Source organism: Mustela nivalis (assembly GCF_964662115.1).
Source record: "Mustela nivalis genome assembly, chromosome: 2".
In the NCBI taxonomy this organism is placed as follows: domain Eukaryota; kingdom Metazoa; phylum Chordata; class Mammalia; order Carnivora; family Mustelidae; genus Mustela; species Mustela nivalis.
In genome coordinates, this window is record NC_139021.1 from 98,503,349 (window position 1) to 98,530,676 (window position 27,328).

General features: G+C 46.7%; 2 long non-coding RNA genes across 5 annotated transcripts; both read left to right on the forward strand.

Annotated features, from left to right (window-relative positions):
- The first annotated feature begins 7,030 nt into the window (after positions 1-7,030).
- Positions 7,031-15,041, forward strand: LOC309859687. Of its 4 annotated transcripts, none has more exons than XR_014308816.1 (4): positions 7,031-7,609; positions 10,777-11,053; positions 11,171-11,665; positions 12,846-15,041. It is a non-coding gene; the product is annotated as an uncharacterized lncRNA (long non-coding RNA). The 4 variants fall into 4 exon arrangements; XR_014308817.1 differs by having other exon boundaries at positions 13,398-15,041; XR_014308815.1 differs by having other exon boundaries at positions 11,171-15,041.
- Positions 15,042-16,659: 1,618 nt separating this feature from the next.
- Positions 16,660-23,280, forward strand: LOC309859689. The gene is made up of 2 exons (XR_014308820.1): positions 16,660-16,792; positions 23,041-23,280. It is a non-coding gene; the product is annotated as an uncharacterized lncRNA (long non-coding RNA).
- The last annotated feature ends 4,048 nt before the right edge of the window (positions 23,281-27,328 follow it).

Consider the following 27,328-nt stretch of genomic DNA (forward strand, 5'->3'; position numbering starts at 1 on the left):
ACAGTCAAAGTATTTCTTTTCCTGTTTTAATCGGGGCAAAACCCACAAACATAAAATGGACCATCTTCACCCTTGCTCAGTGTCCATTTCACTGGCATGAAGCGCATTCCCTCTGTGATGCAAAAAATCACCGCCAGGACCCTTTCCATCTTGCAAAACCAAAACTCTGTTGCCATTGAACAATAACTCACCTTTCAGCCCCCAGCCCCTGGTGGCCACCATTCCACCTTCTGTCTCTCTGAATTTGAAGTCGGAACCTCCTAGGAGTGAAATCATAGAGTGTATGTCCTCGTGACTGGCTTATTTCCCTCTGCAGAATAGTCCCAAGGTCCTTCCAGGTTGTAGCCTGGTCAGGATTTCCTTCCTCTTTAAGGCTGATTCGTATTCCATTGTATGGATAGACCACATTTATGTGTCCATTCGTCTGTCAAGGAACACTCCGACTGCTCCCTCCCCTTGGCCATTGTGAACAACGCTGTTGTGAACATGGCTATGGGGACAGCTCTTTGAGTCCCTGCTTTTAAGGGACTACATGCCCTCAAATATTCTTCTGAGGATATATACCCTCAAAGTCTATTTCTTGAATCCCCTTTCCAGGAATGACACTACACTAAACACATGGAGATTTAGACAAATGAATATACCGTGGCCTTGGCCATCCTGATGCAGACAGGAAATTTTAAAAACAGAACAATCTGATCTAAACGGCCTACAGAAGAAGGACCGCGGAGTCCATTAAGTAAGAAGCACTGCCGTGGCAAAACTAGATACATAGGACCCAGATATGGTGATAACCCAGATAAGAGAAATCCTTGTCTTTTTTTTTTTTTTTTTTAAAGATTTTATTTATTTATTTGTAAGAGAGAAAGGAGCGAGAGTGAGCACAGGCAGACAGAGTGGCAGGCAGAGGCAGAGGGAGAAGCAGGCTCCCTGCCAAGCAGGGAGCCCGATGTGGGACTCGATCCTAGGACGCTGGGATCATGACCTGAGCTGAAGGCAGCTGCTTAACCAACTGAGCCATCCAGGGGAACTTTACGTTTTCAGTGGGGATAGAAAAGAAAAGGCGGTTTTCTTCACCGTGAGTGTCGGTCACGGCCTAAGCCCATTCCCTCTTGTGGATTTCACGGTGGTCGAGTCTCTGAGCCCACACCGCGCCTCTCCCTCAAGGACCATCAGCATTTGACAGAGGTGGAAAGTCTCCTCCCCAAGGGCTCCTTCGATTACAGATCATCTCCGTCCACTCCAGCCCCTGCTTCCTTGTGGGCGGATGAAAGGCAGCCAGGAGAACCCCATCGTGGCTCACACACCCTCTCGGGGCTGTTGGAAGCAGCAGCTTTGAAGGACAGATTCCCGGAGCAGGAACTCCCACCGGGCAGCTCCATCCTGTGAGCTATTTTTAGTGTGCCTTTTAGATTTAGAAAGAGGCAGCATTCTGCAAAAACTCATTTTTTCTGCTTCCCTCAGGCAGAAAATTTCAATCCCAAACCTTCACGCTAAATGACACAATGTTTGAGAATGCCGCTTACATTCTTTCCTCATTGTAACCTGGCCGTTCAGAGCTCTAAGTATGCGAGACACTCCAAATTTCACAGTCCCGACTCAAGCAGCGGACACAGGACAATAAATGGGGTCCCTAACTGTGTTAAGGCCATGATGTCATTCCTGAGGGGGGTGGCTCATACAATTTCTGTGCAGTAATTGAAAGACAAAAACCTCAACTCCCACCCCCCAAAAGTTGTACCCAAAGCTTGAACTTGAATGTCCTCTAAGTGGTCCTCAGATCCTGAGCTCATCTGAAAATATTTATTTGTTTGTTTGTTTACTTAGAGAGAAAGAGAGAAAGCACAGAGGCAGAGGGGCAAAAGTAGACTCCCTGCTGAGCAGAGACCCCCCCCCACACCCCATGCGGGACTCAATCCCAGGACCCCAAGATCATGACCCAAGCTGAAGGCAGACGCTTAACTGACTGAGCCACACAGGCGCCCTAATACTTATTTATTTTAAAGGAATTCTTTGGCAATGTGAGAAACCTAGGTATAAAACTCTACCTTAGTATCTTGTTCATTTGGTACCATTAGGACTCTAAAGAAACCCTGCCCTGTGACAACTGAAATATCAATGTTTCCTTTGCTTATTCTTTGTGGCTCGGACACCAAAGAGTCAGAGAGGTAAGAAAGGTCCAGACCCGGCTGCTCTCAGAAGTACTGGAGAAACACCCGCAGGTATAGGACGTGAGCTTGACTCCATGCTGAGCTGAGAATGTGACATAATCTTATCCCTCCAATTTTTTGTTTTGAAAATTGTCAAATCTACAGAGTTAAATGAGTAGTATACCATTCTAGTGTATGATGTGGCTTTCCCTTAGCTATTAATATTTTATCATAACTTCTTCCTCTTCCTCTCTGTCCTCCCCTCCATACACCTTATACATGTGTAAGCATGTACACACACACATGTCTCTATCCATACATATATGCAGAAACATTTGAAAGTAAATTGTGGGTGCCATAAACCCCCCCAAATGTTTCAGTATGCATCTTCTGAGAACAAAACCATCATCCTTCATAATTCTAATGCTATTATCACAGCCAAGCGTAATCACATTGACATGTTAAAGGAAAATTTTCAAAAAGGTAAAATTATGATGCTCATTCAGATATAAATGGCCATATATTAAAATTTTATTTAACTCATGATTAATGAGGGCACTGCAAGATGTCACAAACAGATCAAAAGAGAATCCAAAGAACCATCACTTTTATAGGTGAGGGATGTTGAAGGGAATGAGCAAGGGGAGGCAGAACTGGCTTGTTTGTGTCCAAAAGCAAAGATTATTTTGCATTGCTACCTATTATCTACAACTTACTGAGTTGTTAAATAGCTCAGGAGCAAGGAAAGAGGGAGAGCCCCTACAGAATTAGAATTAGATAGCCCCGAGAAATGTGTTCTAGACCAGGCGTTGGTAAGTGTTTTCTGTAAAAGGCCAGATAGTCAATATTTTTGGGTTTTGCAAGCCATATGGTATTTGAACATGAAAGTAACCATATACAATTTGTGAAGGAATGAGCATAGCCTTGTGCCAATAAAACTTTATTTATAAAGATGGGTGGCAGTCCCTATCTGGCCACCTAGCTTTAGTTTGCTGTCTCTGCTCCAAATGCATAATTTTCCATCGATATACAAATTTTCTCCAATAGATATAAAACTAAGATGCTATCATGAGTTGAACTGTGTCCTCCTTCAAAATTCATATACTAAAGGCCTAACCTTAGTATCTCAGAATGTGACTGTATTTGGAGATAGGATCTTTAAAGAAAAGAAATTAAGTTAAAATGAGGTTGTGAAGCTGGACCCTAATTCAATAGGACTTGTGTTCTTCTAAGAAGTGGAGAATAGGACGCGGACACACACCCAAGGAAGACCACGTGAAGACACACAGGGAAGATGGCTGTCCACAAGCCAAAGAGAGAGGCCTTTAGGAGAAACCAACCCTTCCCACACCTTGATCTCAGACTTCCAGCCTTTGGGACGGTGAGAAAATACATTTCTGTGGTGTGAGCCCCCACCCCACCCCTGTGTGTGGTACTTTTGTTATGACAGCTGGAGGAGACTCACACAGATGTCTTTTAGTTGTGAAAGGATGGGTATCTAATCAAGTGAGTAGGTTAGACCATTTCCTCCCTAAAGTTATTGTGTCAAATGCAGCATGTCAAGAAGCACTTCAAGGGTGGAGGCAGGGAAATGGTTTTGATATCAAAAAAGTTTAGCAACTATAGCAAACGGTAGTTCCTTCTTAAAAATCTGCCAAGATCTCAGAATGTTGAAGTTCTTGAGATGTCCAGATGTCCACAAAACATCTTTTTTAGCTTGGTATAATAGTTGGAAAATCACTTGGTTTCCCAAGGTGGATGCCTTTTTTTTTTTTTTTTTAAGGGTATGATTCCTTTTTTTTTTTTAAGTTTATTTATTTATTTATTTGTTTATTTATTTTTTATTTTCAGCATAACAGTATTCATTATTTTGCACCACACCCAGTGCTCCATGCAATCCGTGCCCTCTATAATACCCACCACCTGGTACCCCGACCTCCCACCCCCCGCCCCTTCTAAACCCTCAGGTTGTTTTTCAGAGTCCATAGTCTCTCATGGTTCACCTCCCCTTCCAATCTCCCCCAACTCCCTTCTCCTCTCTATCTCCCCATGTCCTCCATGCTATTTGTTATGCTCCACAAATAAGTGAAACCATATGATCATTGACTCTCTCTGCTTGACTTATTTCACTCAGCATAATCTCTTCCAGTCCCGTCCATGTTGCTACAAAAGTTGGGTATTCATCCTTTCTGATGGAGGCATAATACTCCATAGTGTTATATGGACCACATCTTCCTTATCCATTCGTCCGTTGAAGGGCATCTTGGTTCTTTCCACAGTTTGGCTACCGTGGCCATTGCTGCTATAAACATTGGGGTACAGATGGCCCTTCTTTTCACTACATCTGTATCTTTGGGGTAAATACTCAGTAGTGCAATGGCAGGGTCATAGGGAAGAAGAATGAAACTTGACCATTCTCTTACACTGTACACAAAGATAAACTCAAAATGGATAAAAGACCTCAATGTGAGACAGGAATCCATCAGAATCCTAGAGGAGAACATAGGCAGTAATCTCTTCGATATCAGCCACAGCAACTTCTTTCAAGATATGTCTCCAAAGGCAAAGGAAACAAAAGAGAAGATGAACTTTTGGGACTTCATCAAAATCAAAGCTTCTGCACAGCAAAGGAAACAGTCAACAAAACAAAGAAGCAACGCACGGAATGGGAGAAGATATTTGCAAATGACAGTACAGACAAAAGGTTGATATCCAGGATCTATAATGAACTCCTCAAACTCAACACACACAAAACAGGCAATCATATCAAAAAATGGGCAGAAGATATGAACAGACACTTCTCCAATGAAGACATACAAATGGCTATCAGACACATGACAAAATGTTCATCATCACTAGCCATCAGGGAGATTCAAATTAAAACCACATTGAGATATTACCTTACACCAGTCAGAATGGCCAAAATTAGCAAGACAGGAAACAACATGTGCTGGAGGGGATGTGGAGAAAGGGGAACCCTCTTACACTGTTGGTGGGAATGCAAGTTGGTACAGCCTCTTTGGAGAACAGTGTGGAGATTCCTCAAGAAATTAAAAATAGAACTTCCCTATGACCCTGCCATTGCACTACTGGGTATTTATTTATTTTTTAAGTAATCTTTACAGCCATCACGGGCTCGAACTCACAACCCCAAGATCAAGAGTCACATGGTTTTCCGACTGAACCAGCCAGGCACTCCAAAGCTGCAGTTCTTTTTTTTTTTTTTTTAATTTTTTTATTTTTATTTATCAGAGAGAGAGGTAGAGTGAGCACAAGCGCAAGCAGACAGAGTGGCAGGCAGAGTCAGAGGGAGAAGCAGGCTTCCTGCAGAGCAAGGAGCCCGATGTGGGACTCGATCCCAGGAAACTAGGATCATGACCTGAGCCAAAGGCAGCTGCTTAACCAACTGAGCCACCCAGGCGTCCCAAAAAGCTGCAGTTCTTGATATAAGTCCAGTGTTCTTGGACTATGCTTTGGAAACACTAGGGTGAGCAAAAACTGAGGCAGGTCTTCTGAGAATGTAAAGATGCTTGTGGACCGAGTCTTGGAAAGTGCGAGATCCAGAAGGCCAGGGATGAGGACATATGTGTGTTCCGGGCAGGGGCAAGTGGGGACTCCTGTGCCCAGACCTGGGTGATCATGACATAGGAAGGAGAATGTGAAGGGCCGGATGGCTCAGAGGGGATGGCTGTTTTCCAGGAGAACCCGGGGCCTCCGTGTCCTGTTGTGGAATAAAGAATGGAATTCAGAACACCTGGCCCTTGGTGTCTTCCTTTGGGGCCCAGGTGATCACCTCCCAACAGAACCTGGAAACCTACTTAAGGGCTCCTTGTGTAAGTGAAGCCTCAGTGGGGCACAAGCCCGGACGGTACTTGCAATGTCAGCACGGAGCCACCAGATGGCGCGCGGGATCCACAGTGCAGGTGCGTCCTCTCTGGTCTGTTCCAGCCCTGGCCCGAGGCCCATAGGAAATGTGTTACTGTGTCTCCTTTCACGAGTGTCCTGCAAGGTTTTTACCCTTTTAAAAGCTCATCTACAGAGGAGCCTGTGAAACACCATACCACACAGCTGTGCTCTTCCTGTCCTTTCACTCCTGGGGACATGTCAGCAGCATTTCCCCAGTCCGATGAGTTTCAGAGCCCGCGCTCTTCCTGCCTTGTTTCTTCTCGCTGGACCTACAAGTAGGGAGGATTTAGCTTCCATTTTGAAATTCACAATCCTGATGAAATGTGATCGCTGGGAAAAAATATCTCAGGGACTGTTTATTAGGGCCACCACATTTCTGGCATGAGAAACAGACTGCAAACACTTTGTTACTCTGGTATTCCGGCTGCTAACACAGCAGGGTGTAAGGTCTTTACGTAATCCCAAACCTCAGCCTCGAAGAGTTAATGATGTTACTCATGCCACTGGGGCATGAAAGAAAAGCTTGCATTTTTGGGTGGTTATTGCCCAGAGCAGTGGAATGAGCCAAAAGGCTGAAGGCCAAGGGACGTGGGCCACCCATGCAGCGAAATAATCCCCAAGAAATGCACTGCCTGGAATGGAAATGAGAGGAAAGTGAACAGTCATTCCAGGGCATCTACTGAACGTTACCGACAGTCATTCAGTCTAAAGTCTGCCTGATTCTCAACACTGCAAATCTCAGATCTGGGATATATTACATAGATCACAGGAAACGATTGAAATCAAGCGGTCGGGGCCTGTTCCTGTCAAGCTCTGGGTCGTAGGCAGTGAGCTCCGTTCTTATTTCGGTTCCAACAGGAATGAATAATTAATAACCTAGTTTTGAATGGAAAGTACATTTCAATGGATGGGTAATGCTTTCAGCAAGGCCTCTGAGGGTTATTGTTTATTTCCTTCTTTCCTGCTTTCCGAAGTGGGACCCTGGATGAGAAGAAAGAAACAATATTCAAATGTACGGTGGCCTACATTTTTGACCCATCAGAGACGCATGTGAATAAAGAAAAGCAGAATTGAACGTTGACATTGGCATCCACCATACACTAGACACTCTGTTCTGTGTCTTGTAAGCACTTTAATGATCTTCGTGGCAACAGTTTGGTACTTGGCATTGGCCCAGTTTTTCAGATGAGGACACTGGGCTCAGAGAGGTTAAGCAACTTGCCTGAAGTCACACAGCTCACAGCTTCGAGAGCCAAGAGCTGGGACCGGGTATGCCCGCCTTCAAAGCCTGGGTTCGTGCTCTTTCCGCCATGACATTTCGTAGACTCGCAGACCCCCCGTGTTGGGAATGATCTGGGGGGTCATTTAGGTGAGCCCTCGAAATGAAGGACACATGATTCTGTTCGTCTCCATGACGCTGAAGGACAAACAAGTAGAAGTTGTGCCTGAAATCCAAGCTGCGGCCTAGAAGAAATGAGACCAAAGCTTCGGGCCGCAGACAGAGGGCAACGGACAAGTACCGGTGTGGGCAGGATGGTCACAACGTCCCTAAGGTGGGTGTGTTCATGTAAGTAAGACTCAGATGGGGAGCGCCTACCCCCGAGTCCTCTGCACTGTGTCGCCCACAGGTCCCAGAAGTCAAGTGAACAGCACCCTCTCACTTCGAGAGAAAGTTACCTAAGGGGAGTGAGGGTGGGGGACGGGCCTCAGGCCACACACGTTGGTGGCAGAGCCCGAAATAGAACTTGAGGCCGCCGGACTCCGTCGAGCCCCAGGGCTGCTTGTCCTCGCTGCCTCCCATGCCTCTCGCCATGACCAGCTCTGTGTGAATTTGGGGAGGAAACCCAAAACCAGGTTTCGGTTTTTATTACATACCGGAAACTTGGCCTCAGATCGCTTAGAAGTTCACGGTGGCTTGTGAACCTTTGAAGCAGAGGGAGCCAGGTTCCTGCCAGGCTCCTGCCCCTCAGCCGAGGCTGGCGGGGATTTATGGGCGTGAGCGGAAAGTGGGCACCGGGTGCCCGTCCCGCCGTGCTCCAGGTCCACGCTGGCCCAGCGGCACGCGGGGCTCCTGGGAGCCTCCGCGAAGTGCGCCCGGCGTGGGGTTTCTCCGAGTTCCCATCGGGGAACGGCCTTCGGGAGAGAAAAGAAGGGGATGATTTAGGAGGTGTGCGCATTCATTTGCAAATGAAGTTATGGAAGTTGCTAGTGAGATTTATATTGGTAATTAAGTGATAATGGCTGGGTAAGGCTGCTGGAGTTGGATTTCCTGTAAAATAACTAAGGGACCCAGGTCCTGTGAAGCAATGTCTTATTGTTTAGCATTTGGGGAAACAATTTCGGTTTCTGGGGTACTGTAGACCCACTAAGTAGGAACTCCTTAAAGCCCCCCCTGGAGGACAGGCCACCAGCTGGCCCCTTTGCCCAGTCCCCAAAGATTGCTGGTCTCTGGGCAGGGCGCTCTGGGCCCGGGCTGTTAGAGGAAGGACGTGAGACCGTGTCTTTCGTGGGCACGGCCAAGCAGACAGTGCTTTGTTATGTTTTGTTTTCAATCATCAAGAGCCTCTGAATAACGAGTATGAAGCCATCCAGTCTGACCAAGGGCACCAAGGAAACAATGAAAACAACCAGGTACAAACACCATGCAAGGATCCTGCAGGAATTCAGTCCAGACTACAATGTCGAAGCATAATGGCTAAAGCTGGCTGTCCATGAGGGTGGGGGAGAAAAACAAAAGTCTTGGTCAAATCCAGACGGGGTAGTCAGTCCTCGATGAATTAATAGTTGCCTCTTTTCTCTATATATTATTTTATTTTCTGAAAGAAAGACTCACTAATGTACCTAGGTGTGCTGGAAGGAGGTACGTCTCTTAGAAAGGAAGGGGCTGTGGTTTTCTGATTTTTCATTTTCTCCTTTCCTTTAGTGGAAGTCAAAATAAATATTCCGTCCGAGGACTCGGCGTGTAGAAAACACTTTAGGAAATAATTGAGTGTTTTGAACGTTCAAGGTGCCGCCTGCTTCATGGGAAATGCTGAAAAGCTCCGCTTCGTTTCATGGTTGTCCTCTTTCGGGGTTTTAAAACACTCTTTCAGCTCTTTCGGTTAGCGGAGAGAGGGCTAGAGGGCTTGAGTGCCGGCAAGCTGAGAGACAGGTTTTTAAAATCCCGGCGCACCTTGATTCAGTGAAAGAAGGTAAGTGCTGACTTTTCCCTGCGCGTCTTTGGGCTTGGGTATCTGCAGCTATAAATAAACGTCATGGCAGGAGATTCAGTGAGGCACAAAAGCGCGGCGGTGGTCCAGATCAGAGGCTCGCTCCATACCCATCTAGTTGGAATAGAAAAGAAAGTGCCAAACCAGAGGCACCCTCAGAGTTCAGAGGGGGGCTCTTTCGGAGGCTGGAGCAGGATGAGGGAAGTTCAAAGAGAAGAGGACGTGGTCCTGCTGGGTCCTGAAGCAAACCTGCCGCGAAGGTCACAGGAGAGAGAAGAAAGGGGGATCCAGGAATCAAAGCTCAGCTGGGTCTGCGATGCCCCCTCGGTACTGAGAGGTCGCTGGGGGAGGCGAGTCAGAGGGGTGAACGCCAAATACGGAATTCCAGACGGGCTCGTTTACTCCAGAGGAGACTTGATTGTCCTCAGAATCTGGAAAGAAAAGAAGCTAAATTGATAACTGGATGGGGGGTATTTGAACACGCCTGGTGTAATGGGGGCGGGGGCACCTCCAAAAGCAAGAGTGTCTGGGCTGCAGACCTGGGCTACGAGGGTGGAGAACGGGAAGTACCACGACACTGGTGTCAGAAACCGGGGAGAAAATTGGGGGACTGGGAAGACATTTTGTGGGAAGCACCCAACTGTGCTTCATACAGAACGCTACAACACACACCTCCTCTTTCTGGGGGGTCCCCTCGATTCTGCTCCCTACAGATATCATTGGTCTCCTAAACCCAGATGGTGTAATAGTCTATGTTCCCAGGGCATTTCCTGGTTATCATGTTGTTGTCTTGAGACTAAAGTGACATTGGAGATCTTGAAGGTGACGGACATTTAACCAAGGCCTGTTAATTAGAACCTGAAGTGTATATAGAAGTATGTATATGGTACATGTGTATTTACACGCACACCCATGTGTGTATATAAATCCACACACATATACCATTCTATACGTATATAAGTACACACACATACTTAGGGCCTATATACACACCCACACACACACAGACACACACACACAAATACATACTTAGAACCTACTGGGCGCTTGGGTGGCTCAGCTGGTAAACTGCCTTCAGCTCAGGTCATGATCCTGGAGTCCCAGGATCAAGTCCCTCATTGGGCTCCAAGCTCTGTGGGGAGTCTGCTTCTGCCTCTGACCTTCTCTCCTCTCATGGTCTCTCTCACTTTCTCTCTCTCTCTCTCAAATAAATAGATTAAATTTTAAAAATCTTTAAAAAAAAAAAAAAGAACCTACACACACACACACACATTTAAAGATACACACACACATACATTCGCACATACACACATACCGAGGGCCTTTGGTGTATATAATATTATATCTCTATATAAAGAATAAGATCTTAGTGCAGAATACTATTTGAAGTCCAGTTCAAAGATACTATTTACTAGGGCTTTCCAGAAATGAACTGAACTGTCGTATCACGTTTAGCCTAATTCGTCACGTTTTTCTTCTCTTGCTTGGTTAATTCTGGTTCTTCCCAAAAGACGTTGGTCTTAATAATGTACTGCCCATCTCCAAACCCAAGGAGCAGGCCAAAAATCTTGGTTCTTGAATAACTGTAAAGCACATTGATCTTCCAGACGATCTACCTGAAGACATGTAATGGACGACAGGAGGAAACCACGGCAGGCAGGAGTCTGAGGGCTCAGACGCATTTGAGCGCGGAGCCTCCCCTCGAAAGCAGATGGTGTGGCAGACGCGTCCTCGTGCACCGCACACGCATGAGCCCCTTAGTACGGAACAAACGAGCCGTCCAGCCAGGTGGGTCGCTGGGATCTCATTGCCAGCCCCTCTTTTCTCCTTACCTCTGGCTCCCACTCACCTTCTCACTTTATCATCGAGGATTTAGACATCTGCTTTTGGCTCATTCCTCCCCAGTTTACATTATCTTCTGTGTCTTTTCTTCTGTGGCCACAAGAACAGCTTTACCCGTGACATGAAAGAGGGGAGAGAGAGTTCCCAGCACCGGCCCCTGCAGCCCGACGGCTGGTGGCCTGGGTCAGTCCCTGAATCTCTTGGTCTCAGCTCCCTCACCAGCGATGACGTCTCATCCTCTGGAGGAAGGTTATGGGTAGAACTGTGTCCCTGAAGATGTGTCAAATGGGACTTGAGGTGCAAATAGGGTCTTTGACGATGTAGTCAAGTCAAGACGAGCTCCTGCTGGACAAGGGTGGGCCTTGGAATCCAGTAGGACTGGAGTCCTTCGAAGGGACAGAGAAACACCCACCAAGAAGTATGGCCGTCATGTAGCGAGGGTTGCGCCCATCACCAGAAGCCCCACAAGGTGAGGAAGAACTCTCCACAGGCTACAGAGAGAGCAGGGTGCTGGCGACATCTTGATTTCAGACGTGTAGCTTCCAGAACCACAAGACGGTAAGTTTCCATTGTCAAAGTAACCGAGTCTGTAGAACTTTGTTAGAAAAGTCCTAGATGACTAACACAGGACGCTCTGGGGGGCGCGAGTAAGGACCCTGGGCTTTGGAATCAGACAGATCTGAGTCTGAGTCCAGGTTTCATGACTTCCTGGTCGATGATTCAGGGCAAATTTCTCACTGAGCCTCATTCTTTCCTGAGACCTAAGTGGCTTCGGAAGGGGAACCACAGGCCCGCTCCCCCTGAATCTGTTCACCAGCTTCTTGCACACACCCGCCCCTGCTTCAGACCCGCTGCCTCTTCTCTCCCAGTCTTCCAAACATTGCCTCTTACAGCTTCAGCCACTGGGGAAAAACTCATGGGAACCACTCTGGGTGGTCCAACCTGGGGTCCGGTGCCCCTGCCCCCACCCCAATCAGCTGTGCTCAGAGAACGGGGCCATATTTCCCTGAACGTGTCAAGAAAGCTTGACACATTGTGGTATGTGGTGAAGTCACAGGACACACGAGACGCAGAGTTACTCTGAGACCTGTGATAAATGTAGGTGGCACGGTTCCTTGTTGTGACCCGTCCCATCCTGGTGAGGACTAGCATGGTCCCTTGTGACCATCCCATCCTGGTGAGGACTTCCTTCCGGCTCTTCTACCCTCAGCCCTGCCCTCACCCTCCCCACTCTCCACCCAGACGCGTCCCAGACCTTCCTCAGGCCCCTCCTCGTGCCGGAAGCTGCTCCTGCTACCCGCGTCCACACCTGTCTCTCCCTTTTTAAAATCTCTACTGTCCTTATCGTTATTGACACCTAGCTTAGCCCCTCCGTGTCTTCTCATTTGTCCCTGGCCTAGACTCGAAGCCACCCGAGGGCAGGAAGCCTTCCTTCTTGCGCCCTTAGATTCTGGCGTCCTCGGGCACGTTCTCACGCATCAGGAGGGGCCTGGCAGCAACCGTGGCCGGTCGCAGCCGTGTCTGCTCTTCTGAAGGCCGTGGAGTTCCCGCATGCCACGTCCCCCCCCGCCCCTTCTGGGACCTCAGAGAAGCTCCTTGGCACACAGAACAAAAGCCCTCGTATGTGCAAACCACGAGGTTCAGACAGAGTTGCTACTCTTCTAGGTCCCAGAGCGGTCTCCCCACAAACACTAGGCCAAGTAACCGAGTCACCTTTCTGCACCCCATTCCACCCCAGGCTCTCGGAGTGGTGTCTCCCGGAGGTGCCAGATCCAGGGAAGCTGTACGCTGGTCTCTAAAGCATCGGGGAGACTGCCCGCGGCCCGCTTCCTACTTTCTCCCTGGGTTTGGTCTCACTCAGGAAGCCGGGGGAGGCGGGATGGGGCCCCCCAGGCTGCCACTGACGTGGGGTCAAACTGGGGAGATGTGATAGAAAAGCTCCACAAGGAGGACAGCCAGTTAGGACCTTTGTCAAGAGGAGGCAAAGCATGGCCTGGGAACAAGAGAGCACATCTCGGAGGCCAGGACAAAGCTTAGCCTGGCCAGGGCCGCCCGAGACTTCCGGCCCCAAGCAGGCGACGGGGCCCCCCTCCAAATGTAACTGGACTCAAGAACGACCCTCAGCATAACGTGCAGACTGTTCAGGTTTGCCGAAATCAAAACAGCTTCGTGCCAGGCTTTTCTGCCAATGAGATTCTCAGTATGTTCGTGGAAGGGGGACTTGCGTTTCCTCCCTCCCTTGCTTTTTCCTTGTCTTCCTTCTCTCCCCACTTTTTGTCCTTGTTTGCAGTTTTCCGGAGCAAGAGCATAAGCAATTTATGCTGAAGTCTGGAAAAGGATCCCCTCCACCCCCGCCCCACTTAGAGGGCTCCTCTGTAGGATCTTCTAGATCCCTCCCAGCCTGGAGATTCTGTGAGTCTATGAAATGCACTGATGAAGGATAGCAAACCCCAAACCCAGGCTTTGAAGTCAGACAGACCTGGTTCCTGCTCCTCGCTCTCATGTGCACCTGCTGTGTGACCTCGGGGAAGCAGCTGAACCTCTCTGAGCCTAGGTTCATCATCTGAAAAACCGGGCCAGTGCCAACGGCCAAATCACGGCTGGGAGGATGAAGTGGGAAAAATATTTATTAAAACACACAGCAAGGACGGAATTGGAAGAACAGCTCAGAACATCACTTGCTGGGGAAGCGGGAGGAGGCCTGCCTGAACCAGAGAGGACTCAGCACTGTGGCTGAGAGGAGCTACTTGGGTCTGCTCCTTTTCCAAGGCCTGACCCTACTTCCTTTCTCGTCTGCCACCATCGTGCTGTTCCTCTGAGGCTGCACATCCCGGAATGCGAAGATTTTCCTGAGTTTTGCTGCCTCTTACTCGACGGAACCTATCCCAGCTCTCTATGGACTTTCTGACTGTTGCTCCTTCTTACTTGCTTAGTTCATTTATTCCACGAACATTCTGGGGGGTCCACAGGGCACCAGGCCCTGTGCTAGGGCTCCCCAACCCCTGACCCCTGTCCATCTGCCCCAGGATCCTGCTGCTGGCTCTCCCCAGGCTCCCGAATAACCACCCACCTCCAATTCCTCCCTCCCTCCCATCCCCGAGGCGGGCTGCGCCACGGGGTACCTTCACCCCCCGCCAGGAACAAATCCTGACACTCTGCCGATATTTGTTGATTAAATGAACACATAGAAAAGGATTTTTTTTTAATTACCACCCCTTCCGCATTCCCAGCCCCCTTTCAGACTGATGTAATCCAAATTACTGTGCACAGTGATGAGTTAAATGCCGGCAGCTTGGTGATTGTGTTCTAGCTCTTAGGAGGGCCGTTATCAGCACCTCTGCGAGTTTCTGATTTTCAAGTATCCCCAGGGCTTAAAAATGCTAATGGTGGCTCTCTTCCTATTACTGTAATAATACTGAGCACTTGTGTCCTGCTACATAAAATCAGCTCAAGTGCACCCACACCCCCCTGGTGAGCTGGGTCCCTTATTAGCACCCTGTTGTCAACTGGCAGCTGAGGCATTATGGGTTTGGCTGGGGCACATGGGGCTTCCATCTGAAATTGTCTCCCCACTCCCGTCCTGGAGGTCTGTGCTGTCCCCTGAGAGTGTAAACAGGAGGCACCTGTCCAGGACCCCAGTCCCACCCCTCCTGGGAGGTCTGAGTGGGAGGGTGGCTCTCCCTTGCGGAGGGAGAAACCCTGTCAGAGGTGTGACAGCACCCTCCTCTGCACGTGGAATTAGCCATGGAAATCGTGCCGATTAAGTCACAGTTACAATGACTGTCAAAACAGCTACTTCTCCAGCAGACTTGAAGAAGTTAATGACCTGTGGGAGGGGATGAACAGGGTGCCCCATCATCCCAGGTTAAGAAAGCAACCTGTCAGGGGCGCCTGGGTGGCTCAGTGGGTTAAAGCCTCTGCTTCGGCTCAGGTCATGATCTCGGGGTCCTGGGATGGAACCCCTACATCGGGCTCTCTGCTCCGCGGGGAGCCTGCTTCCTCCTCTCTCTCTCTCTCTCTCTCTCTCTCTCTCTCTCTGCCTGCCTCTTTGCCTACTTGTGATCTTCATCTGTCAAATAAATAAGTAAAATCTTAAAAAAAGAAAGAAAGAAAGCAACCTGTCAGGAGAGGCATGGGTCCAAATCACCCAGAACAGTCCAGAGGTTTGCAAAGCCCACAGCCCCTTCCCTGGCATGCCTGCAAGAAAACGAGAAAATCTGTGTGCCCCAAATCACCCCCGCATTGCCTCACCAGGCGGGTGGGTTCAACTCCCTGTGCCCTCTCTTCCCTGAAGCCTGCCTGTGGGTCTGAGCTCTTGGCCTGGGGCAGCAGAGCGCTGAAAGGCTGGGAGGTGAGTGAGGGAGATAGCTGGAGGAGAGATGGGGAGAAGTGGGGGGGAGGCTCTGCGGGGATAAGGCAGAGCCCCCAGAGGAGTCCTGAGGCGTCTTCACATACCCCATAATCAAGCTGTGAAGTTCGGCCCCAAGCCAACCCAAGCACACCTCAGGACCATGGATTTTTTTTTTTTTTTCTTTTTGGTCATTGGAAGGAACTAGAAACGTTCTAGTCCCACCACCTCCTTACAGTTGGGGGACCTGAAGTTCAAAGCCTTCAAGTGACTTGCGAGAGGTCAAAGGCCACATTAGAGCCAGAGTTCACTTCTAAATATGAGGAAGACTGTCAAGATATTAATAAAGCTGCGATGCGTATCAGCGTGGCCATGGAATCAGAAGACGTTATTCCTCTCAAGTCAAAGAGGCGGGAAAGGATAATCACAAAAAAGGAACACAATTTGTTTAAAGCAAAAATATGAAAACCACAGTAAGGAAAAAGGGGGGCTGCAGTCAGTTCAGCATCTGGACCCCAAAAGCAAATCTGTTGATGGTCCCCACATTAGTCAACAAGGTTTAAGGCAATTCACTGTCGTGGAAGCAATATACGGTTTCTTGCCAGACAGGATTTAGGATTCCCAGTCCCCGACAACTTTTTTGCACCATCCTCTGTAAAAAAAACAGAAAAAAAAAAAAAAACCACCCCAACAAACAAACAAAACCCGACAACAACAACAACCTTTATGTCACTTGAATTTGCACTTGACTTATTTGCCTACAAACTGGAAACTTCACCTCATGATAAAGACGTGAGTCAGAGCTAGGAAATGCCAAAAACGGTGTGCAGAACAGAACATTCTGGAAAGGTGGGCTTGGGGCTTGAGCAGGGGCTCTTTCCTGGTCGTGGCAGCTTTCTGTGGTGTCTCCGTGGTTGAGAGGACGGGGTCTCTGTGTCTGAATGAGGGTCAGCCGCGCAGCCTGCTCGAAGGCTTGCCTCTACCTCTGTCAGAAATCCTCCAGTGGCCAAAACAAGGTGCCCAGTGTGACTGAGCAATGAGAAAAATAGACATTTCTATTCTGAAGCTGCCTACTAATTATTCCAGGGACATTCTTCCTGTCAATCTTTTATTAATTATCCAGGGAGGTGATTCTGTAAAGCAACACACAGTGAAATGATTCATCTGACATAACTTCCTTCCTTTTCCGTCCAACTGAAAGAGGTCCAGAAGCCTCAGCTAGGCATGGAGGGGAGAGAAAACGAAACCGAATGTCCTCCAAGCACACAGCCGTGTCCTGAGCTGGGATCCCCAGCCGCAGCCCTGGCGGGAGCTCACACACCAACACACCAGACAAGGTCTGTGTACCTTCCCTTCCCCAGATGTTTATAATGAATAATGGATTCTATGAATAAATTCTAATAAATGTCTGAATACATTTTCATAACTAATGACTAAAATTAGGAGTGAGAACGCCACCGAGTCTTAAATATATATTTAAAGTGCTACAAATTGGAAGTATTGAAATTATAAGCTTTCAAATATTATAGAGGAAACTGCTAAAAACTGAAAAAAAAATACTGAGCTGTAAGCGCGATGATGGCATTGAACATGAACATTGTAAAAGGAATCCCACAATTCAGTTAATGAACATGGCCAGCATCACAGATAGTAACTTGGTTTTTAGCGAGAATACATAAATTCTACTCTCTTAGCAACTGCAATTATACAATACAGTATTATCAGCTAGAGTCACTTTTTTACATAAGGTCCTCATATCTTGTTCATCTCCCTGCTGAAAGGCTGTACCCTTTTACCAACTCCTCCCTATGCCCCCCTTCCACCCTAGCCCTTGGGAATGGACATTCCACTCTCTGTGTCTAGTTTGTGTGTGTGTGTGTGTGTGTGTGTGTGTGTGTGTGTGTCTAAGATTCCAAATATAAGTGATCCCACGCATTTTTGTGTGTCTCTGTCTGACTTGTTTTGCGCAGCCTAATACCCTCCATGGGTGAACGCGCATGCCGCAAATGACAGGATTCTTTTAAGACTGAATAGTATTCCATTGTGATATCTCTATGTCTTTTATATAGACATCACATTTTCTTTATTCACATTCATCTGTCAAAGGACACATAGGTTGTTTCCATACCTTGGCTATTGTGAACAATGTTGCCATGCACAGGGGGAAAGATATTCTTTTGGGACAATGACTTTGTTTCCTTTGGCTATATATCCCGAAGTGGTATTGCTGGATCATAAGGTAGTTCTATTTTTAATTTTTTGAGGAAGTTCCATACTGTTTTCCACAGTGGCTGCACCCGTCTGCATTCCCAACAACAGTGCACAGGGGGCCCTTTTCTCCACAGCTTTGCCAACATTTGTTATCTCTTGTCTTTCTTTTTTTTTCAGGTCTCCTAAATTTCAGGAGCTCTCCTCTTTTTTTTTTTTTTAATTTTAGTTTTTTAATTCCAATATAATTAATATATAGTGTTATATTAGTTTTGGGTGTCCAGCATCATGGCTGGACAATTCTATACCCTTTTTGAGGCTCAATGTGAAACACGTATTCTTAATCACCTATTTCACCAGCCCCACCCCCAATAACTTCCACTTTGTTCTCTATATTTAGGAGTCTAATTTTTTTTGGTCTCTCGTTTTCTTTGTTTTGTTTCTTAAATTCCACATATGAGTGAAATCGTATAGTATTTTTCTGTCTCTGACTAACTTACCTCACTTAGCATTATATCCTCCAGGTCTATCCTTGCTGTTGCAAATGGCAAGATTTCATCCTTTTCATGGCTGAGTAATATTCCATTATAGATATATACCCACCACATCTTTTTTATCCATTCCTTACCTGACAGACACTGGCTGCTTCCATACTTTGGCTTTTGTAAATAATGCTGCAATAAACATAGGGTGTGTGTACCTTTTCGAATTAGTGTTTTTGTATTCTTTCGGTAATTACCCAGTAGTAGAATTAGTGGATCATATGGTAATTCTATTTTTAGTTTTTTGAGGAACTGCCCTACTGTTTTCCATGTGGCTACGCTAATTTGCATTCTCACCAACAGTGGGCGAGAGTTCCTTTTTCTGGACATCCTTGCCAACACTTGTTGTTTCTTGTGTTTTAGCCATTCTGACAGGTGTCAGGTGATCTCTCATTGTGGTTTTGGTTTGTGTTTTCCTGAGGATGAGTGATGTTGAGCACCTTTCCATTTCTATGCCTTCTTTGGAAAAATGTCTGTCCAAGTCCTTTGCCCATTTTTAAAGTTGGGTTGTTGTTATTATTATTATATTTTGTTATTATGTTTTATAGGTTCTTTGTATATTTTGGATATCAACCCCCTACCAGGCATAAAGTTTAGCGAATATTTTCTCCCTTTTCATTTTCTTGATGGTTCCTTCATCATGCAGAAGCTTTTAATCTTGATGGAGCCCACTTGTTTATTTTTGCTTTTGTTGCATTTGCTTTCAGTAACAAATAAAGAAAAAAAAATCATTGCCAAGACCAGTATTAAGGAGATTTTTCTTCAAAGAATTTTACGTTTTCGGGTCTTATATTCATGTCTTTAATACATTTTGAGTTGATTTTTGTGTTTGGTGGAGATAAGGGCCGGGGTTCAGTCTGTTGCACGTGGATATTTAGTATTTCCCCTACTGTTTTTTCCCTTTGTACATCCTTGGTCTCTTCATTGAATAATAATTGATCATATAAGTGTCGGTTTATTTCTGAGCTGTCTATTCTGTTCCATTGATCTCTCTGTTTTTAAGCCAATACTGTACTGTTTTGATTACTGTAGCTTTGTTTGAAATCAGGAAATGCAGTGCCTACAGCTTCATTCTTCTCTCTCAGGATTGCTTTGGCTATTCAAGGTCTTTTGTGGTTCCATGCCAATTTTAGGATTGCTTTTCCCATTTCTGTGAAAAATGTCATCAGAATTTTGATAAGAAAAACCCTAAATCTCTAGACTGTTGTAGGTGGTATGGACATTTTAACAATACTAATGGTTCCAATCAACACACAGGATATCTTTCCATTTTTTTGTGTCTTCTCCTATTTCTTTTATCAGTGTTTGATAGTTTTCAGTGCCCAGCTCTTTCATCTCGCTGGTTAAATTTATCCCCAAGTGTTTTATCTTTATTGATGTTACTGAAAATGGGATTTTCTTAATTTCTCTTTCTGACAGATTGTGCCTAGTGTGTAGAAATGCAACTGATTCTTATACATCAATTTTATATCCTGCAACTTCACTGAATCTGTTTATAAGTTCTACTTGGGTTTTTTTGGGTGGGGGATAGGGAGGGGCAGAGTCTCTAGGGTTTTCTAAATGCAATATCATGACACCTGCAAATAGGGACAATTCAACTTCTTCCTTTTTGACAAAAGTCTTCTTCTCAATTCAGAGACTGAATTCAAGGAAGGGCCATGGGTGAAAGAGGACGTAGCTGTGCCCACACGACGAGACTAAAAATACGCTGCCCCTTAACCACAGTTCACGGCCGGGTACATTGAGTTTCAGGAGCATTTAAAAAGAAGATTTCATCAGTCACTCAAAGGCATGGGTTTTAAATGCAATTACTGTATGTAATTAGCTGTTTCATCTTCAGTGCCAGTGAATTTGGAATTTAATCTCTGCAATGCACAAAATGGAATACTAAGCAGCTTCCCCCACCCAAGAACTGGTGTGGCTGTTTACTGGTAGCTGGATAATGTGGCCAAATCCTTTACAGTCTCCGTAGACGCACGTTAGACAGGAGAGGATGGAGACGAGGCACTGGCACTTATAAGGTACTTATTTTTAAGCTCATGTAAAAGAGACCATTTGAGTTTCTTTTCTCTGAAGACTTGCCCTGTGTTGGGTGGAGCCCACCCCTCGAGGACAGCCCTTGGCACAGCTACCACCCATCTCTCCCACTGCTCTTCTTACAGGATTTTGAGCTCCCTGAAGGCAGGGACCGTGTCTCATGAAACTCTGTGTTTCTATCACAGAGCACAGTGCCTGACCCACCGCGGCGTTCAATAAATCAATGAATGAGTGAGCCACCCATTAAAACCAGCAAGGGCCAGATTTACAAAAATAAGCATTTATATGAACAGTTGTTTCCTTTAAAGAAAAAAAAACATCTTTCAACTAACAGCTTCCTGTTGTTAAGATATGTGCCTTTTTTATTTGTTTGTTTCATTTTGTTTTAAAGTTCAGTGTAGTTAACGGTCAATGTTATGTTAGCTGCAGGTCCACGGTATTATGATTCAACACGGTGCCCGGCGAGCGTCACGACAGGTGCCCTCCTCCATCCCCATCATCTGTTTTGCCCCTCTGCCCCCCAACTCCCCGCTGGTGACCATCAGTTTGTTCTCCACAGTGAAGGGTCATAGTTGTTGTCTATGTCCCTAAAGAAAAATGAACCACTTAGAACATTTTTTAAAAAGATGTATTTATTTATTTGAGAGAAAGAAAGAGACAGCCCAAGTGGGAGGGACAATGGGAGAGGGAGAGAGAATCAAGCACGCGGAGCACGGACACTGCCACGGGGCTCGATCTCACGACCCCGATATCACAACCTGAGACGGAATCAAGAGCTGGACACGACCTACTGAGCCACCCAGGCTCTCCAGATGAAGTGAAACTTCAGTGCATTGACTTTAATTCTAAGTTTGGTTTGTGGGCTATCTACGAAGTGTTTTGAGTCATTTAGTACAACTTCCTCGGGACAAGAAGTGTGTTGGTGTTGTTCATTGAGATAGCCTTGGCTCGTTGAACAGCGCCTGAACCACAGAAGGTGCTCTGAAGCTACCCCTGAGTGACTGAGTGTGTATGTGTGACAGCCGCTGGGACAGAAGACTGCTATTAAAAAATTAGGAGCTACTCTCTTGTTTGCAGGAAAGACATTTTCAGTGAACCAACTGTGAAAAGAGCATACATATCAGAGGCGTAAAAAGATTCATGGTTTCATGATAATGAGGGTGAAAGTCACCCCTAAGACCTCTGGAGAACACGAAGCAAGAAACCCCTCCCCAAAACATGTCCCAAGAGCTCCCAGAGAAAGCCTTTTCCTTGGCACCATGGGAAATGCAGGGGCGCCTCCCAGGGCATGAGCCCCGCTTGCTCCTGGAGTCCACTTTTCCCACGGCAGAGGCAAGAGAAGCAAAGCCACCACCGATGGCAGAGGAATGGGATGGGGACTGGAAAGAGGAAATCCCAGGGCCCTCCAGCCTGAGCTCCCAGCACACATCTGGAGTTGGGGTGCACATGTGCAACACGTGTGTAGTGTGTGGTTCCCTGTATCCTCTCCCACAGCAGAAGTGAGGACAAGGGCAAGAGAAACCAAAAACAAACAAAAACCCACCACGGTTTCCATAGGTGACATGGAAGGTTTGTAATTTCCCCATGAAGCTATTTGCCAAGTGACTCATTCCAGAGCTTGAGAGAGAAAGACTGATTCGCAAGGCGGTCCACTCGCGCTGGTCACGATGGCCAGAGCACCTCGGGAAACACAAAGGGGGACATTCCAGTTTTTCCTATGCCCAGTCTGTCTGCTCCCGTCCCTTGGGGGACACGAAGCTTGTCACAGGTTCCTGGTTCCTGGGTTTATGTGAGCCCAGAGCCCCATCTCTGCAGCTACCTCTCCACACACTGGAGGCTCCTGGGGATAGGCTCCTGGCCTATCTCATGCCCATCTGGGTGTGTGCGTGTGTGTGCCTGCCCATGTGTGCACATGTGTGTGCACGTGTGTGCATGTGTGAGTGTCTGCATGTGTGCAGGCATGTGAATGCGTGGGGTAGGGAGTGACATTCCAAGGAAGGAGCGTCGAGACCTCACGGCCACAGTTACGTGCTCTTCAATCTGAGACAAGTCCTATGGTCTAAGAATGCGGGTTTTTTAAAGATTTTATTTACTCACTTGAGAGAGAAAGAGAGAGAGAGCATGAGCAGAGTGAGGAAAGGCAGACAGAGAAGGAAAAGCAGACACCCCTTGAGCAGGGAGCCCAGTGGGGGCTCGATCCCAGGATCCTGGGATCACGACCTGAGCTGAAGGCAGACTTTCAACAGACTGAGCCACCCAGGCGCACCTAAGATTTTTTTTTTTTTAGTTTGTATAAAGGATAATAGTATGAAACCCTCTGTTGTCTACAGAGAGTAAAACCCTCTCTGCGCCGTGCGTGCTGAAGCTAACCCTTAGTCCTTTCACACTTTCTCTCTCTCCCTTGCAGTCGTGTCCAGTAGCTAGACCACATGAAGGAACCAGGAGCCCATAAGCCAGGAAGGCTAGAATGTGGGGATCCCCAGCAAGCGCAAACTGGCTCTAGCCCTTTAGGTGGGAGGTGTGTTGATACACAGCTTGGTCAAGGTCAAGGTCTAAGTAATTTGCATTGTTCCCACCAACCCATCTCCTTGTCCATAGTTGCCCCTCCTGTTCACCAGGCCGATACACTGATTACCAGTGCATTCCCACCCAACAACGCAGAAGATGTGTGTTTATAAATTGCCTTGAGAATTCTCTCCAAGAATTCCTAAAGTGACGGGAAGAGTAGTGGCTGAGGCGTTCCAATCGCTTTTGTGCTGATATCCATTAAACTAAATAGTGTTCTCTCTGTTTCCCAGGTGAGGAAACTGAGTATGAAATCTTGCCTAAGATTGCACAGCTATCAAGCAGCCGAGCGTGGACTGAAACTCAGGAGGTTGGACCCCAAAGTCCTCCCTCTGAATCACAGTCACCAAGCCCAGTGCACCATCCCAGCCCATGGGGGGGTGTGGACTTTGGAGAAAGAGAAGTGAAGGGCGAGGAAATCTTCTTCTGGATATGCAAGCCTTATGTGAAGGGTAAAAGTCCTCCTTCCACTTTCTCTATGTGTCTATGTGATTTTTTTTTTTTTTCCTTCTGGGATCCTAAAGGAAGGGAACAAGAGTCTCATTAAATGCTGTCCTTGGCACCATTTAGGTTCTGAGCCTCTGGCCTCACAACCACCACTCAGCTCACTCCTGCTGCCTCCCCAGTCCTGCCAAGGGACCTGTGCAGCCAAGGATGGGGTGCCTTGGCTGGTGTTAGGGGAGGTACATATAGGAAAGCTCTCTTGTGCGTCTCCAGCTAAGTGAAGAAAAAGAGAAACTGTTCCGGTGACACCCCGTTGGAGTTGAACCTCATTCTTCTTGTTCATTTCCACACTGCCCGTGGCCCCCGCAATGGTCCTCAAGCCTCCAACTCCTCTAGACAGGGCACCAAACTGGGAAGAAGAGTACCCTCGTCTGCCCCAAGCCAGCCCTGCCCCTGGCCAAGAGCTGCCATGCTAGGAAGGACGAAGGCCAGGGCAGACAGGTCCTCCTCCCAGAACTGACACCAACTGGGCCACACCAGCAAACTTCGGATTTCTCATTCTTAAAATGAACGTTGAGTTTTGAGTTTCACTAAATCTCTCAAAATCCCTTCCGATGCCAAAATCGAGTGATCCTAAATCTCTCCCCCTCTGGGCAGCTCTGTTTCTATTCTCCTCTGGTGAACCACTGGGACCCTCTTCAGTGGGGATGATTGAGGGGCTCCCAGGAAGCTGGGCACTGAGGGCATAGGATTTGCAGAACAGAAACTGGATTGCTACATCAGCTTGCAGAATGAGGAAGCAGCCCTCTCGGGAGACGTAGCCCAGAGGCAGATTCCACGACCACAGAGCTCTCGGGGCCCTTAACGTGTTTCCAGAAGGACAAGGCGTGCACCCGCTGGGTGGCTGGTGGTGAGAGGCACCCCTCCGACAGTGGGGGAAGCGGCTTTTCCCCCGATTCTGTACTCCATCACGGTCCCTTATGATTAAGTGGATTTAATAACACCGCCACACTAACCCTCCAAAAACCAAATGACTCCTTTCCAAATTGAAGTTGCTCAAACTATTGACTTTAATTAACTGTTACAGCAACTGCGTAACGATCTGGAGGGTTACTTGAGCAGGGGGAAATAACCCAGTGCCAATGAGCTATGTTTACTTGCAGAGAGAGAGGGAGAAAGAAGGGATGTGAGCTCGAGGCTCCCTGCCCCCCACCCCGATATGGTCCTTTTCAGCGTAAAATTTTCCAAGATGCAAGTGGAGATCGAGTTGCCAGGACAGCAAGAAGAAAAGGCATCGGGAAAATGAGGAAATAGATTTCACGTGGGCCGTGGTTGACAAATCTTTCTTATTTGTGGTTCTCGATAGGCAGGGGAGGACGCTCAAGGTCGCTGCCCACACCTTTTTCTGTCTCACGGATGTTCTTAGAGCAAGGTCAGAGGGCATATCATAAACGGGGACAAATTCCAGCCGGGTCTTTCAACCAGCTGTTTTGTTCTATGCAATGTCACACTGTAACAGGATAATTGGAGGGTTCGGCTAAGCTGGTGAGGGAATAAGGGGTTTTCCTACGGAAGATAAAAGCAGAGAAGCAGCTCTCCGCACTAAGCTGGCTTCCCTATTTCTTCAAAAATAGGTCCTCTAACACGGAGAAGCAGAAATCTAAACCTTCTTAAATCCCCTTGCCTGTTTTGAATAGAACAAACACCTATTTCATGAAAGAAATACATTTCAAAAGATCATAGCAACAGGATACACCAGCTGCTTGGTCACCTAAGTGTTTTTGGAAGAGGAAAAGAGCCATCCAGCATTAAAGATTCAGGAATGTCTGTTGACATATTAAGGAAACAACCTCAGGGGACAGCTGACAAGGCTCCAAGAAGCATTACCAAGGGAACAGTGACGCAAACGCGTTCCGTTTTTACAGGCTGGCACGCTGCCAGGCTTCCTCGCCTGACAGCTGATGTAATGCTAATCCCTATCTGGGTTAGTGTTGCTTGGATATCAACTAAAACCACCCAGTCAGCTGCAATCAATAGCGGGCTCCTTTTATAGGAGATAGTAAAAAGAAAAAATATATATATACACACATATACATCTCAGAGAGAGAGAGAGAGAGGACTGTGGATTCTGGTGTGCTAAAAACCTACCCATGGTGCCAAAATAGGAAAAGAAAAGGCAGGAGGGTCCAGTAGAAATCCAAGAGGCACCTTAACGGCACACAAGTGTCTTTTTCTGAAGGAAGCCCAGTTGTCTACAAAAGATAAGTGCTCTTTCATAATACCAGTGATTTTTTTTTTTCAGTGTAACTAAGGAATATCCCTAATTTCCAGCTGAGCTAAATAATGACAGAGGAAAACAGAAGACATTAGGTGGCAATGCGAAAATAATGCTTTTTTTCATTATTGAATAAATGGGCTGGCTCCTTTGGAACCAATGCATAAAATATTATTTTTCTTTTTTATTCTTTCTTCAAAACCACTGCTTTTTGATTATTTTAGAATAAATAAGTATAATAATTATAATAGTATGCAAATTTTCATCAGTCTTGGACTGAATGTGTGTGTCAAGTGTCCTCTATAACACGTCGAGAGGCCACTTTTCATTTTTTCTCATTGTAATTTCAGCTGTCCAAGAGTGATAAAGAAGAGCCCATTTTAACAATTCACTTTAGTTAAACATATTCTTATTTATTTACTCGATTATACTTGGATGGAAGAGACCTATGTTCTCTTACACACAGGGCCAGCAGCAAAGCATTCTTGGTTCCAAGGCTCTTAGAGTGTAAATAATAATAATTTAAAAACCAGATGCTAGGGGTCAGGGGGGAGGATGGACACCAAAAGATATGGTAGAGTATTTTTAATAATAATGAAATGAGGATAGTGGTTATAACATAGCACATGAGATCCATGAACAAAGTCCGTGGGATGGCAGTGACATGATGAAAATGACCCACGATTTATCTTTTACATGTTTGCAATGCTTCTCTTTTAAGGCAGGTGTTTGTTTGTTTCTAACTTTAAAGAAATTTAAGCTTCAGGGAGTCTATGAACCATATGAGTTTATATGCAAGTCGATGGTTATGCCTATGTAGTTCTGGGAGGAAGGCTCCCAGCTCTCACTGGATTCTCAGAAGGTTCCAAGAGCCTGCCTCCTCCCTAAAGGTTAAAACTGAAGCATTCTAAGGAGCTAAAAATCCTTCAGGAATTTGATCTCGATTATCCCTCGGTGCCCAGTGAGATCATCTATTTACAGATAGAGAAAGTGGGAAATGGAGAGGCTAAGTTGCTTCACCCAAGGTCAAGGAAGCAGTCTGGTCTCTTCTTATCTATGACGCTAGATCAGATGGCCTCCTGGCATGAGTTTCTGTGGCGTGTCCATAAGTGAGGATGGTCCGTTTAGAACCATGCCCACGAGGCAAGGACCAGAGGAACTCAGGATGCCCGCCCATGACTTCCCATTCAACTCAACTGATACATCTCCCTCTCCGCCGACTCCCACCCCACCCACACTGCCATCCCCATACTCCTCCTACCCAAAGTCTCCTTTCAATGAGGCCAAGGCCAAGCAGAACTCAACTGCAGTATTTCAACATTTTAGCAAAGTCTCCCATAAGAATGTAATCTAAGCATCACCTTTCTTTGATAAGGCAATGTTTACTTCGGAATCTTGAAACACTCCATATCTAGCCCAAAGGATACAGAACAGGAAACCAGGGCACAAAGATATGAGGGAACTTCCCAGCATTGTAGAAAATAGGATGCAAATTCAGTCTTCTAGACTCACAGTCTGGTCTGTTCTGCATGGACTAACACCAGCTCAGTCTGCGAAGAGGGCTCTGCATTCTCTGCCTCGGGGCATAGGCCCGCACTGAATGGCCCAGCAAGTTCGGGTCCAGCTTTAAGCAGGGAGTGGAGTCAAGGGAGTGGTCTAAAAGGACAGGGATTTTGTTCCTTATTTACAGCAATAATATTTAATATAATTTTATGGTTATAAAATAATAATTCTTATTGCAGAACATTTGGAAAAAAGCAAAAATCAAAAGAAGAGTAAAAAAAAAAAATGCCTGTAACCCC